Source organism: Temnothorax longispinosus, chromosome 8 (assembly GCF_030848805.1).
Source record: "Temnothorax longispinosus isolate EJ_2023e chromosome 8, Tlon_JGU_v1, whole genome shotgun sequence".
Lineage (NCBI taxonomy): Eukaryota > Metazoa > Arthropoda > Insecta > Hymenoptera > Formicidae > Temnothorax > Temnothorax longispinosus.
The window spans coordinates 5,947,064-5,960,483 of record NC_092365.1 but is presented as its reverse complement, the minus strand read 5'-3'; the positions used below and the strand labels follow the sequence as shown (position 1 = coordinate 5,960,483).

The 13,420-nt window shown below is 34.3% G+C and overlaps 1 pseudogene; it reads right to left on the bottom strand.

Moving 5' to 3' along the window:
- Window positions 1-5,321: 5,321 nt before the first annotated feature.
- Window positions 5,322-12,620, bottom strand: LOC139817581 (uncharacterized; annotated as a pseudogene).
- Between the last annotated feature and the right edge of the window lie 800 nt (window positions 12,621-13,420).

The window sequence follows — 13,420 nt, the reverse complement described above, 5'->3', positions numbered from 1 at the left end:
AGATTATCCATACCCAGCTTACAAAATCCACAACTTTTTACATCCTCCTCCAACCAATATTTATTTGCTTCCTCCATATTACCGCACCTCAATCCTATCAACGCTCTAATACCATCATCCGACATTGTCTTGTCCATATTTACATTTAATAAATATCTAGGTTTACTACACGCTATACCCAGTTCCTTGTAAAAAAGATTGTCTCCTTAGCTTTAAAATGTCTTTTCGAAGATTTTTCTATGATAAGTACAAGCAAAGATATTAAATTCTAAACTAAACGTGTTCTTTATTTTTCAAAAATTGTATTACTTATAATTTCTAGAAAAAAAATATATATTGAACGAACACAAAAGAAATATGTATCTTCTTATTTTATACAATATATATTTTGTGTAAAAAAGTTTCATCTTTATATATAAAACAAAGTCGGGTTAGTTACACCATTTATAACTCAAGAACGGCTGGGCCGAATTTTTACCACAAGTATATGAAATAGGGGTAGAATTTTCCGGAATAGCAGAATAACTAATAAAATATCGAAAAAAATTCACGTAAAAAAAAAATTAATCTAAAAAGATATCCAAATACATAAAAAAATACATAGAGGGAGGGAGAGAAAGAGAGGGAGAGAGGGAGGGGGAAAGAGAGAGAGAAAGAGAGGGGAATAAAGAGAGAGAGGGAGAGAGAGGAGAGGAAGAGAAGGAGGAGGAGAGAGGGAGGGGGAGAGAGAAAGAGAGGGGTTGAGAGAGAAAGAGGGAGAGAGGGAGAGAGGGGAAAAAGAGAGAAAGAGTGAGGGGGGAGGGGGAAAGAGGGGGAAAGGGGGGAGAGGGGAGAGAGGAGAGAGAGAGGAAAAGAGAAAAAGAGAAGGAGAGAGAGGGACTATTTGCGTGTCTTATCACTACATTCATTACTGTTAGGCGGTACGAAGTTCGCCGGGGCAGCTAGTTTAATTTAAAATACAAGATTATTATTCAAAAAACATTATTATTTGTCGTCCGGTTTGACGTGGAATTGCCCATGTACACAACATTCCATTATAAAAGTAAAATTTGTTAATAAAAAAGTTAAAAAGTTAATTTTAGTAAAAATTAATGTTTTTAAAAATAGATACCTTATACATTATTCTCTGTAGAACAAGATTTTTTTTATTTTTTTAACAATATTATTGAATAACAATATTTTTAATAATAAAAATTAATTTTTTCCAATGTTATCTGCAGCAATATAAGAAGAAAGACTTCTTATAAGAGTAATTTGAACACGTACACATATGTAGTACAATATGTAATAATTTCGGCTCTGATTTTCTTGTAATCAAAGCAATATATTAATTGACAAAAAAAAGTTATCTCTAGTACCTTCTTTCACATTTCTAATATATTTTTTAGGCAAATTTCCATACACTACACTTGTATAAAAGCTGGACATGGTACTGTCTAAGTTATTTCACAGAAAAGTGTAATTATTGAAATTAACGTGAGATATAATTAACTTCAAGATTACATCTACATAGATTGTTTAATTGTTAGGTATTGTTTACGTTATGTTTACACAAACTTTTTTCCGTATAGGCAGTGTAAATTATTATACGTTAAATGATCGATTAATTAATTGATTGATTTCTTTGAACGGTATTTTTGCACACAGTCCAATAAAAGTAAATGGTTTTAGACTAGGTTGGATTAGATGCATTTAAATTTTAATTAATTAATTAATTAATTATACAGTTACATGAAAGACATATGCATGATATTAATATATAAATATTATTATTTATAATACGTTGATATGAGCTTTTAAGCGACAAAAAGCAGTATATCGCATTTTCATTTTAATGCTTCAAATTTCGTATAAAATTTACACTCATGTCATCTATTGGAATATTTTCACCTTATCTCTGCGAATTGTCAAAAATGTATAAGATACTTTTATGTATACTATAAGATACTATAAGATATTATATGTCAATAATGTCCGTGCACAGATACATGGTCAACGTTTATTGTCTAGATCTATGCTATGGATGTGAAATCTATACCTGTGTAATCTTTTTCAGAGACCCTTAAGGATTTAACCCACAGATTTAAGGGGATCCTGCAGTGACTGGCAAACTTCCTCGATGTCGATAATGTCAACCTTTCTAATTTTGTTTTCCCTATATCTGTCTTTGTCTAACGAAATGACATCTGTCCTTTTTTCGATTGCTCGCCATCTTACGCAAGATCCGGCAACTACTGTTGCTGCTCTTCTTGTCATCCTGCATCCGTATTTACATTACTAAAATAATTATTAGATGGATCTTTTTTTGTACGCATTGAATCTTACTTCTACTTACACGATATTATTCCTACATGTTTTCCCAAGGGTGGATGATAAACATTATGTACGTATAAACTGTAGAATTTTTGTTTTAAGCAAATATTGTCGTCAGGTGACAGCTGTGTATGTGCCCCAATAAGTAATATTTTAATTTTTTGGTGCTTTTGATATAAAATCGCGTTTTCCACCCTAGATTTTTGTGCGGACTTTAATTCTAGACCAAAAACTTGCAATTCTGCAAAGCCAATTAAAAGATCCATTGATTAACGATAATGTCGGTAAATCATACGGCTGCAGGATCCCCTTAACCTTTCACATTTTTGGAAGGAAACATTATCGGAACTTGAGAAAAACTTTATGTTTTAAAATATCTGCATAGACATATTATTAATATAAGCAGAAATATTTTTGTTCTTTGACATCTGTTGAGAGAATTGATATAAAATCTATGTCCGAGACATTTTTCTCATAACAGAAAGGAACTTTTTCTTATTTTTGTAAATAATTCTTTAAAAATATGATAAACGAAAGGTTGTTTTAAAACCTATATATACATCAGGCATACTTAATGCTTGTTTATTGTATAAGGTTCATTACAAATTAATGGAAAAATTATTAAAAGTATCGTTTAACTTTAATTATAATTAGCAAAATGTGAAGTCAAGTTTAGACAGAATGTACTTAATGTAGTCATGGCAAAAAGTATGTATTTAATATAATCATGATGTAAAGGCGGCATAGTTTAAATACTATACTTAATCGTATGCTGTTTAATTAATAAATAGTAAAATTATTGTCAGTAAGCAATTTATCTACAGTATATGACGACAAATTGGCAGCAGATTTGCTTAGATATTACAATAGATCTTTTATCATCTGATGTCCGCGTTAAACTTGTGTTTTGCTGATAGAGCCTACCGATATAATTTGACAACAGATTGTGATCTAGGAAAACCGAATAGAAAATTATTCTATTTTATGTTTAAAAAATAAAACGTTATTTTATAAACATTGAAATAAAATACAACATTATTTACGTTGTTTAATGTATTCCATTATTTAATGGAGTACATTAAGAAACTCAGTTTTTGCATTCAACTTGCCGTTATATACTGTCTCAGCAATTCTTTTCATATTTCTACTGACATTCTGTCTACAAAATTTGCAGCGGATACTTTCAAAATATATATTTGACAGATTTCGGGCTATCAGGGGTATGGACGTAAAATCTATATTACGTGTCTGTGAAGTTGGCATATCATTTTCCAGCAGATCAAAAATAAAAGGCAGTTCTTGTCGCATGCAGTCGAGTTCTATAGTTCCTGATACTTTTTAGTAATAGTTCTGGTGATTTTACCCAAAAAACAGTCGATCGAAAAAATGATCTGCTAACTTCCTGTAGCAGATCATTTTCTAGCAAATCAAAAATAAAAAAGAGTTCTTGTTGCATGCAGTCGAGTTCTATAGTTCTTGATACTTTTTAATAATAGTTCTGTTGATTTTGCCAAAAAAAACCATTAAAAAAATTATCTGCTAATTTTCCAAAATCTCGGAGTTCCAATTTATTTAAAATATTTTTCAAATAGTTCTGAGCATACTGAAGCATTTTCTAAAAAGTTCTCGACATTAGCAATGTTGTACGATTGTTTAAAAAATTAATACCGCCCAAAAACCAAGTACTTAGAGAGAATAGGGTGATATGCTGTACGAAATGTCGCAGTTCCGGTTTATCTAAAATATTTCTCGAATAGTTCTGAACATACTAAAACATTTTCCAAAGAGTTCCCGACCCTGGCAATGTCGTATGATTGTTTAAAAAATTAATACCGCTCGAAAACCGAGTATTTAGAGAGAATGGGATGATATGCTGTACGAAATGTCGCAGTTCCGGTTTATCTAAAATATTTCTCGAATAGTTCTGAACATACTAAAGCATTTTCTAAAAAGTTCCCGACCCTGGCAATGTTGTATGATTGTTTAAAAAATCAATACCGCTCGAAAACCGAGTATTTAGAGAGAATAGGGTGATATGCTGTACGAAATGTCGCAGTTCCGGTTTATCTAAAATATTTCTCGAATAGTTCTAAACATACTAAAGCATTTTCCAAAGAGTTCCCGACCCTGGCAATGTCGTATGATTGTTTAAAAAATTAATACCGCTCGAAAACCGAGTATTTAGAGAGAATGGGATGATATGCTGTACAAAATGTCGCAGTTCCGATTTATTTAAAATATTTTTCGAATAATTCTGAGCATACTGAAGCATTTTCTAAAAAGTTCTCAACATTAGCAATGTTGTACGATTGTTTAAAAAATTAATACCGCCCAAAAACCAAGTACTTAGAGAGAATAGGGTGATATGCTGTACGAAATGTCGCAGTTCCGGTTTATCTAAAATATTTCTCGAATAGTTCTGAACATACTAAAACATTTTCCAAAGAGTTCCCGACCCTGGCAATGTCGTATGATTGTTTAAAAAATTAATACCGCTCGAAAACGAGTATTTAGAGAGAATGGGATGATATGCTGTACGAAATGTCGCAGTTCCGGTTTATCTAAAATATTTCTCGAATAGTTCTGAACATAGTAAAGCATTTTCCAAAGAGTTCCCGACCCTGGCAATGTCGTATGATTGTTTAAAAAATTAATACCGCTCGAAAACCGAGTATTTAGAGAGAATGGGATGATATGCTGTACGAAATGTCGCAGTTCCGGTTTATCTAAAATATTTCTCGAATAGTTCTGAACATACTAAAGCATTTTCCAAAGAGTTCCCGACCCTGACAATGTCGTATGATTGTTTAAAAATTAATACCGCTTGAAAACCGAGTATTTAGAGAGAATAGGGTGATATGCTGTACGAAATGTCGCAGTTCCGGTTTATCTAAAATATTTCCCGAATAGTTCTGAACATACTAAAGCATTTTCTAAAGAGTTCCCGACATTAGCAATGTTGTACGATTGTTTAAAAAATTATTTTACGATTGTTTAAAAAATGATTTTAGTCTTTATTATAGAAATTTAACTATTACACAATGTCAATTGGAGCAACCAATAACAATAGGAACAACCAATCTTTAATCCTTGAATATCGTTAAATTTTTAATATACATATATGTTACAGTATACTCCATTTACAAATACAAGATACAGTATCTCTGTACTTATTGTCATATTTTTTGGATTTTTATTTAGATCTATATGTTTCTCTTCCTCTTTCTCTCTTACAAACATATCAAGTCTTTAAATACATATTTAATCAATAATTTCCACAAATTAAATATGATCCAAGTTTGTTGAGTGCAAATGAGCTGGATGAAGTAGATTAAAAAATCTTCTGGCTGAGTTCTTAGTTAAGATCAAAGAACGAAACTTTTTTGGATCTCGAATAGGAATACTATGCAAGTGTAACTTGGGTAGACTTAATTCGCGTAATTCGCGTGCAATTGGTTCGCCATACGGGCAAAAGAATGGAATTAGTAGAAGGAAGGAACGTGTTACGTTATTATTATAGTACGTTTTACCAAATAAGTAGCAACGGGGTTCCGGGTCTGTACCTTCCTCCTTTCTGATAGTAAGTATATTAGATAAATAAGTGGTTGGTTTAGTCTTCATTATACGATTACAACCTTCCACGTTGCATGTCTCTGTGATAGTTTTTAAAACCAACTCCTCTCGGTCAACAACATCTGCAAAACACACTAATGTGAACTTTAAGTTTCCTTCACATCAACTTAGAGCATAAATTGAAATATTTACCAATGTAACATGGCATAATTTGAAGCATCAAAATTGGTATATCAAAAAGAAGAAAATGCCATTCGCTTTTCCATACATCTTTGTCAGGAAAATAGATATGGATATAAGACACAAATGGATGTATAATAATTAACGTATCATTAAAAATGACATGTTCAGGAACATCGGAAAACTCCACATGTAGAGGTACCTTCGCACTTGACGACAACCACACACCTATGCATTGGACAAATATAAAAGCAAATATATAATACTAGAGTAACAATAAAAATATAATAATATAATAATATGATAATATAATAATATAAGAATATAATAATAGAGTATAAATATAATAACATTTTTTAACCGCTAAAAGATAATTTTATGAATGATAATTTCAAGGATCAGCATTAAATTTATAAATGATAATAATAAGAAGCAATCCTATGACTTAATTGATGATATGTATAAAAAATATACATAGCATACCAAAAATTCCGGAACAGCTTTGTATATCAGAAAGTATTGGTTTATTAGAAAAATGTTTCAAGCAAAAAGGATAGAGTTTAAAAAACTTACTAGCTGGTGATATTTAATTGGACTTTAGATAACCTTGAAAAGTCTTGTTTAGATAATCTGGAAAACCACCGTCAACATTAAACTTTTTTTCCAAGAGAACTTTTCGAGTTATAAGTCTTCAAAGTTAAATTACAGGGAGCATTAGCATTACCAAAGGTATACCACGTGGTGGTACTGCAGGTGGCCTAGCTTGTGTTTGTAGATGATTAGGAATGTCCATTATTATATTAAATGTTCAAATTGATGTCCTATTAGACTTTTTGCAAGCGAACGCAATGTGTATTTAAAACGTTTTTCAAAATTTCTAGTGCAATAAAATTTGAAACATTTAATACTTTTTACTAAATCTTTATATACTAATGTTTGTAGGTTCCGTTACACTTTACTCTTCAATGCCAAGTAGCAGGAAAACATTAATTTGAACATTTAATAAAATATAATACATGGACATTAATAACCATTTACAAACACAAGCGAAAGCGCGCACACAAACACGTGTAGGTACACGCACACGCGCACGCTTACGCACGCACGTACGCGCACGTACGCACACGCACGCACGCCCATACAAAAGAGGGTGTAAATCCAACTGAAAACATGTGGTATCTTTAGTAATGGTAATGTTCACAATATTTAAATTTTGAAAACCTATAACTTGAAAGATCTCATCGAAAAAAGGTTTGTTACCAGTAAAGGGGCTATTCGAGGTAATCCAAAGCTCAAATACATATCACCAGCTTACCTTTTTAAACCTTACCATTTTTAAAACTTTTTTCTAATAAATGAATACTTTCCTAGATAATTGGCCGTTCCAAAATTCTTGCTACAAACTATGTATACTAATCCCTGTTAAAAATTATTATATGTTCCGCCCAAATATCGCTCGGTGAGCAAAAAAAATATCCACCACGCGTTGTGAACGGTGCTGATCGTCCAAATACCGAAATGAGATATTTTTCCGGTGTGTGGTCTTTTGATAATCAACCATAACGCGTTCTGGCAATGTGAAAATGCTACAACGCGTTGTGGACGCTTATTGATGCAGCCATGACGCGATGTGATAAAAATAAAATTATAAAGATAACAAGTATCCTCCAACTTTCCACATAGACGTTCGATTTTCTTTTACTTGAAAGTACACATGAAGGCGGGGGAGGCGGAGTCCCTCCCCCGCATAGAAAGACTAATCTAACTCCAAGTCTATTACTAAAAACATGAAATTAAAACTTAGTCGAAATAGGGACAAATATTGATCATAGATGTTCATGGATCGTGCCGGGACCCTGCAGCGCACACACGAGTTCCGTGATTTGGAGGTGGTTTCGGACTTCGTATACCTGGGCTCCGTAATCAGCGATGATGGAAGCTGCGACAGGGAAGTAAGCCGCCGCAGCCAAATGGCAAAGGATGCTATATAATGAGGCGGCTTGGCAAAATCTGGAGGAATCGTGGCATGAGCAGAAGACCAAGGTCCGACTAGTCCAGTCCCTGGTTTTCTCAGTGTTCCTATATGCTGCTGAGACATGGACACTGAAGGCAAGATTGAGGAGCAGAATAGATGCATTCGAAATGTGGTGCTGGCGGAAAATGCTGGGTGTGCCTTGGACGGCCCATCGCACAAACGCGTCAATTTTGCAAGAACTCGGAATTCGAACTCGCCTGTCTACGATCTGCCTAAGGCGTATTCTGAGGTTCTTCGGACACATCTCCAGACGCGAGCCGGGCAACTTGGAGAGACTTATGATCGTTGGTCAGGTCGAGGGGAAAAGAAGCAGAGGCCGATCCCCGACCAGATGGGGCGATGCCGTCAGAAGGACCACACAGGGACCCATCCACGAGGCGATGCGCCGAGCTGAGGACAGGGAATCATGGCGACAGATAGTCACGATCCTCAGTAATGAGGGACCGACTTAGATGATGATTGATCATAGAATTTTTTAAATATCTCATTTAGGTATTTGGACGATCAGCACCGTCCACAATGCGTTGTATGCGTTGTATGTTTTTTTCACTCACTGAGCGATTTTCGATGTTTGGTCGTAACATATATGTATATATATTATACATATACACATATAAATAAATCATGTACGCTCTGGACATGATATTAATGATCCATATTGCATATTGTATAGTTGCACTATTAAAATTACCAGCATAAGTATCATAGATATCAATAGTTTGCAATTTTTGTCTATTCCGTCCCACACCGCCTACAAGCAGCAATTTGTTTTTCAACCACACAGCAAGCATATGTCTTCTTTCAACTGGCATACTGAAATATTTGTAAAAAATTTTAACAGATAACATTTTATCTATTCTATTACTTATCTACTTATTCTTATCATTTATCTAATTGTTAAGATATTTACTCTGCCTCAAGAATCCATTTCTTAGATATCAAAGAATAACGTCATACATTTTCGTTAAAAATTCCTGAGCCAATGCCATATTCTCCGCCACAAAGATATAAATCGTATCCTTTAAAAAAAAAGATTACATAAAATAATAATTAAATAAATAAGACAATACTGTTTTCCATAAGATAGAACAAGAAAGAAACAGACTGCATACTTCTGGCAGTGATTCGCATTCCTTCAAGAGAATTACCAGTCTTGGAACAACGTTCGATAATATCTGGAGGATATTCGAATGAAGTTAGCTCAAAAAAATCATTACCATCCCAGCAATGAATATATTGTTCACGGTTATTATGTTCACAAGATATAATACCGTGTAAAATTTTTGCTTCCTTATTTTCAATGATATTTAAAGGAACTGTAAAATCCTGCCAAAGACAAAAGATTTTATTATTCGTAGAATTGTAATGCATCAATGTATAACAAAATATAATAGCTTGATAAGAAAACAAAATAGATATATGTTGGAGATATGTACGATATGCATGATATCTTGGAGTTAGAAATCTCCATTTTATTTGAAATATATTGGAGATAAAAGCTTATATGTAGTTCTGTCTATTTTTAATAGTATATTACTCTAAATGTTATTTTTGAATATAATATACTCACCTGATGATAGTTCATCCACTTTTGTGTAATATCAAGCAAATGAGACTTTGTAGCGCTTACATTTATGTTTCCAATTAACTTCAGAAAATGTTCTTTCGACAACTCACAAATTGAATTGAATGGCAGTTGATCGAAACGATCTAAGCAAAGAGCCAAAGAAAGATCTCGTAGCACTTTAACATTTAATTTTTGTGCCAGTAACCAAATTTTAATCGCATATTTTGGTGACATAAAGTGTTTCTCGGTTAGTCTGTCGGTTATATCTTCTTTTAATTTATCTGCCGTAAATATATAGAACGCTTAATTCCAACAGGATCAAGAGACGATCAAGCTCTTTAAAATCATAACTTGTTGCAGATGTAAATGTAATTTTGTCATTATGAATCCAATAGATGAAATCCTATAAAATTATTATGTGTTTATTTCATAATGAAATGATATGCCGATAAATCTCGGTGTAATTTCTATATACATTTGTCTATTAAAAACATGCATTTTTGAAAAATATATAACAAATCTTTTACACAAAAAATAAAAAAAAACGTCTTGTATGCTCGAAAAGCGAGTTCTTTCCTGTGAACACAGACAAGAATTAAAATCTGCTCACTTGCAACAAAATCGGGGAAATGTCATAGTTGATAACGTGTTTTGTCTGTTCATATTCTAGAAAGTTCGCGGACAAAAGCGCAGCAAAATACTGACATTTGTCCATCAATTTTTGCTTTTCAACCACGAATTGCTTCTCTTTGAGAATTAATGTCACAGTTTCACGCGGTTTCCCGTTTTTATTGCTGTTATTTTCCATTCTAAAACAGTACGTGTTATCAATGCGATAAGTGTGCATTCAAACATGTTCTCAGAAGTAAACGCAGTAACAAGTGCACTACTTACTTTCATTCATACGTCTGTCGAATATCTTCTTACATATATGGCATCGTAGCACCACGTGCTCTTACTGACGCTACTCTTTCGACTCTTGGCTCCTGCACTCCTGCATGGAGCCTTTACACAATGCGTAAACGCTTGCCGCGCGGCGCGCGGCGAGAAGCGACGTGGTAGCCTATCGACGTATAGTATGGACTGCGCTCAGGTATAGAAAAATATAACCGATGACACACCGGTCGAAGAAAAGAGATAGTGACTGGAAGAGATCAAGCTCTTTTTTTACCCAGTAGCCAGGACCTTTACTTTGTTCCCTCTTTGTCTCATTCTACCGGGCACTTTTTGAAGGCTTTCATGTAGGAATTGCATAGTCCACACTATATGTCAATGTGATAGCCAAATTGGCGTGCTTTTTTTCGTGAAAACCAAAAATCAAAGCTTATTGGCTACCACGGCCTTTCTTGCCGCCTCTACAAGCGTTTTTGTTTCCTGTGTGCAATTATACTGTATAATTATTATATACTGCAAAGCAATAAAAGCATTGAATTTTAGTCAGCTGCGACCTTATGGAGTGAGAGTAGGGGGGATGGATCTCTTCATTGAAAATATTTCATTCTAGATATTTCATTCTATATGGCATCAAATGAATTTAATTTATTAGTGCTATTATACCTAATATCATAATTGAAACCATTGACTCTATTTGCACATTATGAATCGAATATTTTTAAACACTTTTTTAGACACACAATGTAAAAAAATAACAATTTACACACTCTTTAATACTTTTCCCAGTTTGATATTTAAGTCAATAATAATAAACGAAGATTATTTTAAAACTTTGATGCAGTTGTTATTAAACGTTAAATAAGATTTGTTTTTCACTCAGTTAGTCAAACATAAAGAAAGACAGAAAATCAAAACCGTCATAGATGTGTCTGTGCGCGAGCAGAAGGAGGAAAGAGAAATCGAAAAAGATGTCAGAGTGTTATATGTAGGTATATGTTCTCGAATTTACTGTTAACAATGATCGTGAGTCTGTGTTTTAAAATTCGTTTTCAATACGTGAACGAGGAATCTCGAACGGCGGCGATTGAAGGAGAATTCTCGCGATGAGCGATAATTCTTGACGTTAGATTCACTAACGCAATTTCGCCATTCAAATTCGGGAAAGTAGGAGAAGGCAAGCCACCCACTTTTTTTGTCGCGATGTCTTGCTAGACATCTAACTGTCACTCACACTCACTTGGAGTGCCTAACAAGGGGGCAACCAACATTTGACCCTTGAATTTTGATAAATTTTTGATATGTTATAGTACACCCCATTCATTAATACTGTTTCGTGCTCGACCGGAGATTCTGCGGAGCGCGATTTATACCGGCACCACTCAGAAAGAGTGCGAAACGAGGGGAGGGCTGCGGATGAGAGAACGACTTTCGCAACCGGTATTCATTTGCACCGGGAACTCGTGATGATTTTCACGGACACTGTCGTGGTTCGAATCGCTCGGAAATCTTGAGGCGTCGGTTGTCTGCCGCAAACGCGAGACGGAGATCTTGCCGAGCATCGACTTGATGCCCTTACGACGGAAATCTTGCGGTTGAACGGAGGAAATCTTGTCCGCGAGGCAGACTACGAGCGCGAACGCGACACGATGACAGTGATCCGGGGCGAGCTCCCTTGATGAGCTCGATGGTCACTCTCGTAGAGAATGTAAAGTCTCTTATTGATACTCACGCACTCTGCTGATGAGATGAATGAGCGGCAATGCCGCGCACGAATCGGTGGAGAAACCACGCACGCATAGAATGTTTGCCGTTATGCCGAAATCACTCGATTTGGAGACGTGCCAAACGAGTCTTTCTTGAGATCGTTTTCTTCCGCCGGGAGGGTTCTCGAGAGACGGGAACGAAGGCGAGATCCGGAACGCGGCGCTCTCTGACTGATCCGATGATTGACGGAGTTGCGCTGTTTCTGCTACTTAATTTTCTGGACTTTTAGATTTATCTCTCTTCCTGTTTTTTTCTCATGAATAGATCGAATCATTAGATATTTAATCAATGAGTTACATAAATCAAATATGATCCAAGTTCGTTGTGTGCAAGTTAGCTAAATTAAGTAGATTAAAAAATTTTTTGGCTGAGAGAGTTCTTGGTTAAGATCAAAGAACGAAACTTTCTTTTTGAATAGGAATACTATGCAAGTGTAACATGATTGAGTCAGGTTTCTCGGTATTTGTACATAATAATAGTACGGATGACTTAACATATATATTCGCAATAAAGAGTAAAAAATTTTTTGTTGACACGTAACATTTATTACGATAGGTATAAAGTCTTCTACGTTGCATAATGTGTAATGTGTGTGGTAGCTCTTAAAAATATTTTATTTCGGTCAATATCTGTAAAATATACTAATGTGAACATTTCTTGAATTTCTATTTAGAATTTATCTCTCTTTTCCTCATGCTCTCTCACAGATATATCAAATCATTAAATATTTAATTAATGAGTTTCACTGCAAATCAAATATGATTCACGTTTGTTGTGTGCAAGTGAGCTGGATGAAGCAGATTAAAAAACTTTCTAGCTAGGATAACTAAATGTTGCAATTTTTCTGCAACATTTACTACATTTTCTGGATTCTTATTTGACCTCTTTCTTCTCTTTTTCTCTGACAGATATATTGAATCATTGAATATTTAATCAATGAGTTATATAAATCAAATATGATCCAAGTTCATCGTCGTGTGCAAGTGAGCTGGATGGAGTAGATTAAGATTAAAAAATCCTTTAATTGAGTTTTTGCTGGTAAAGCACAAGGAACGGAACTTTTTTGGATCTTGAATAGAAATACTATGCAAGTG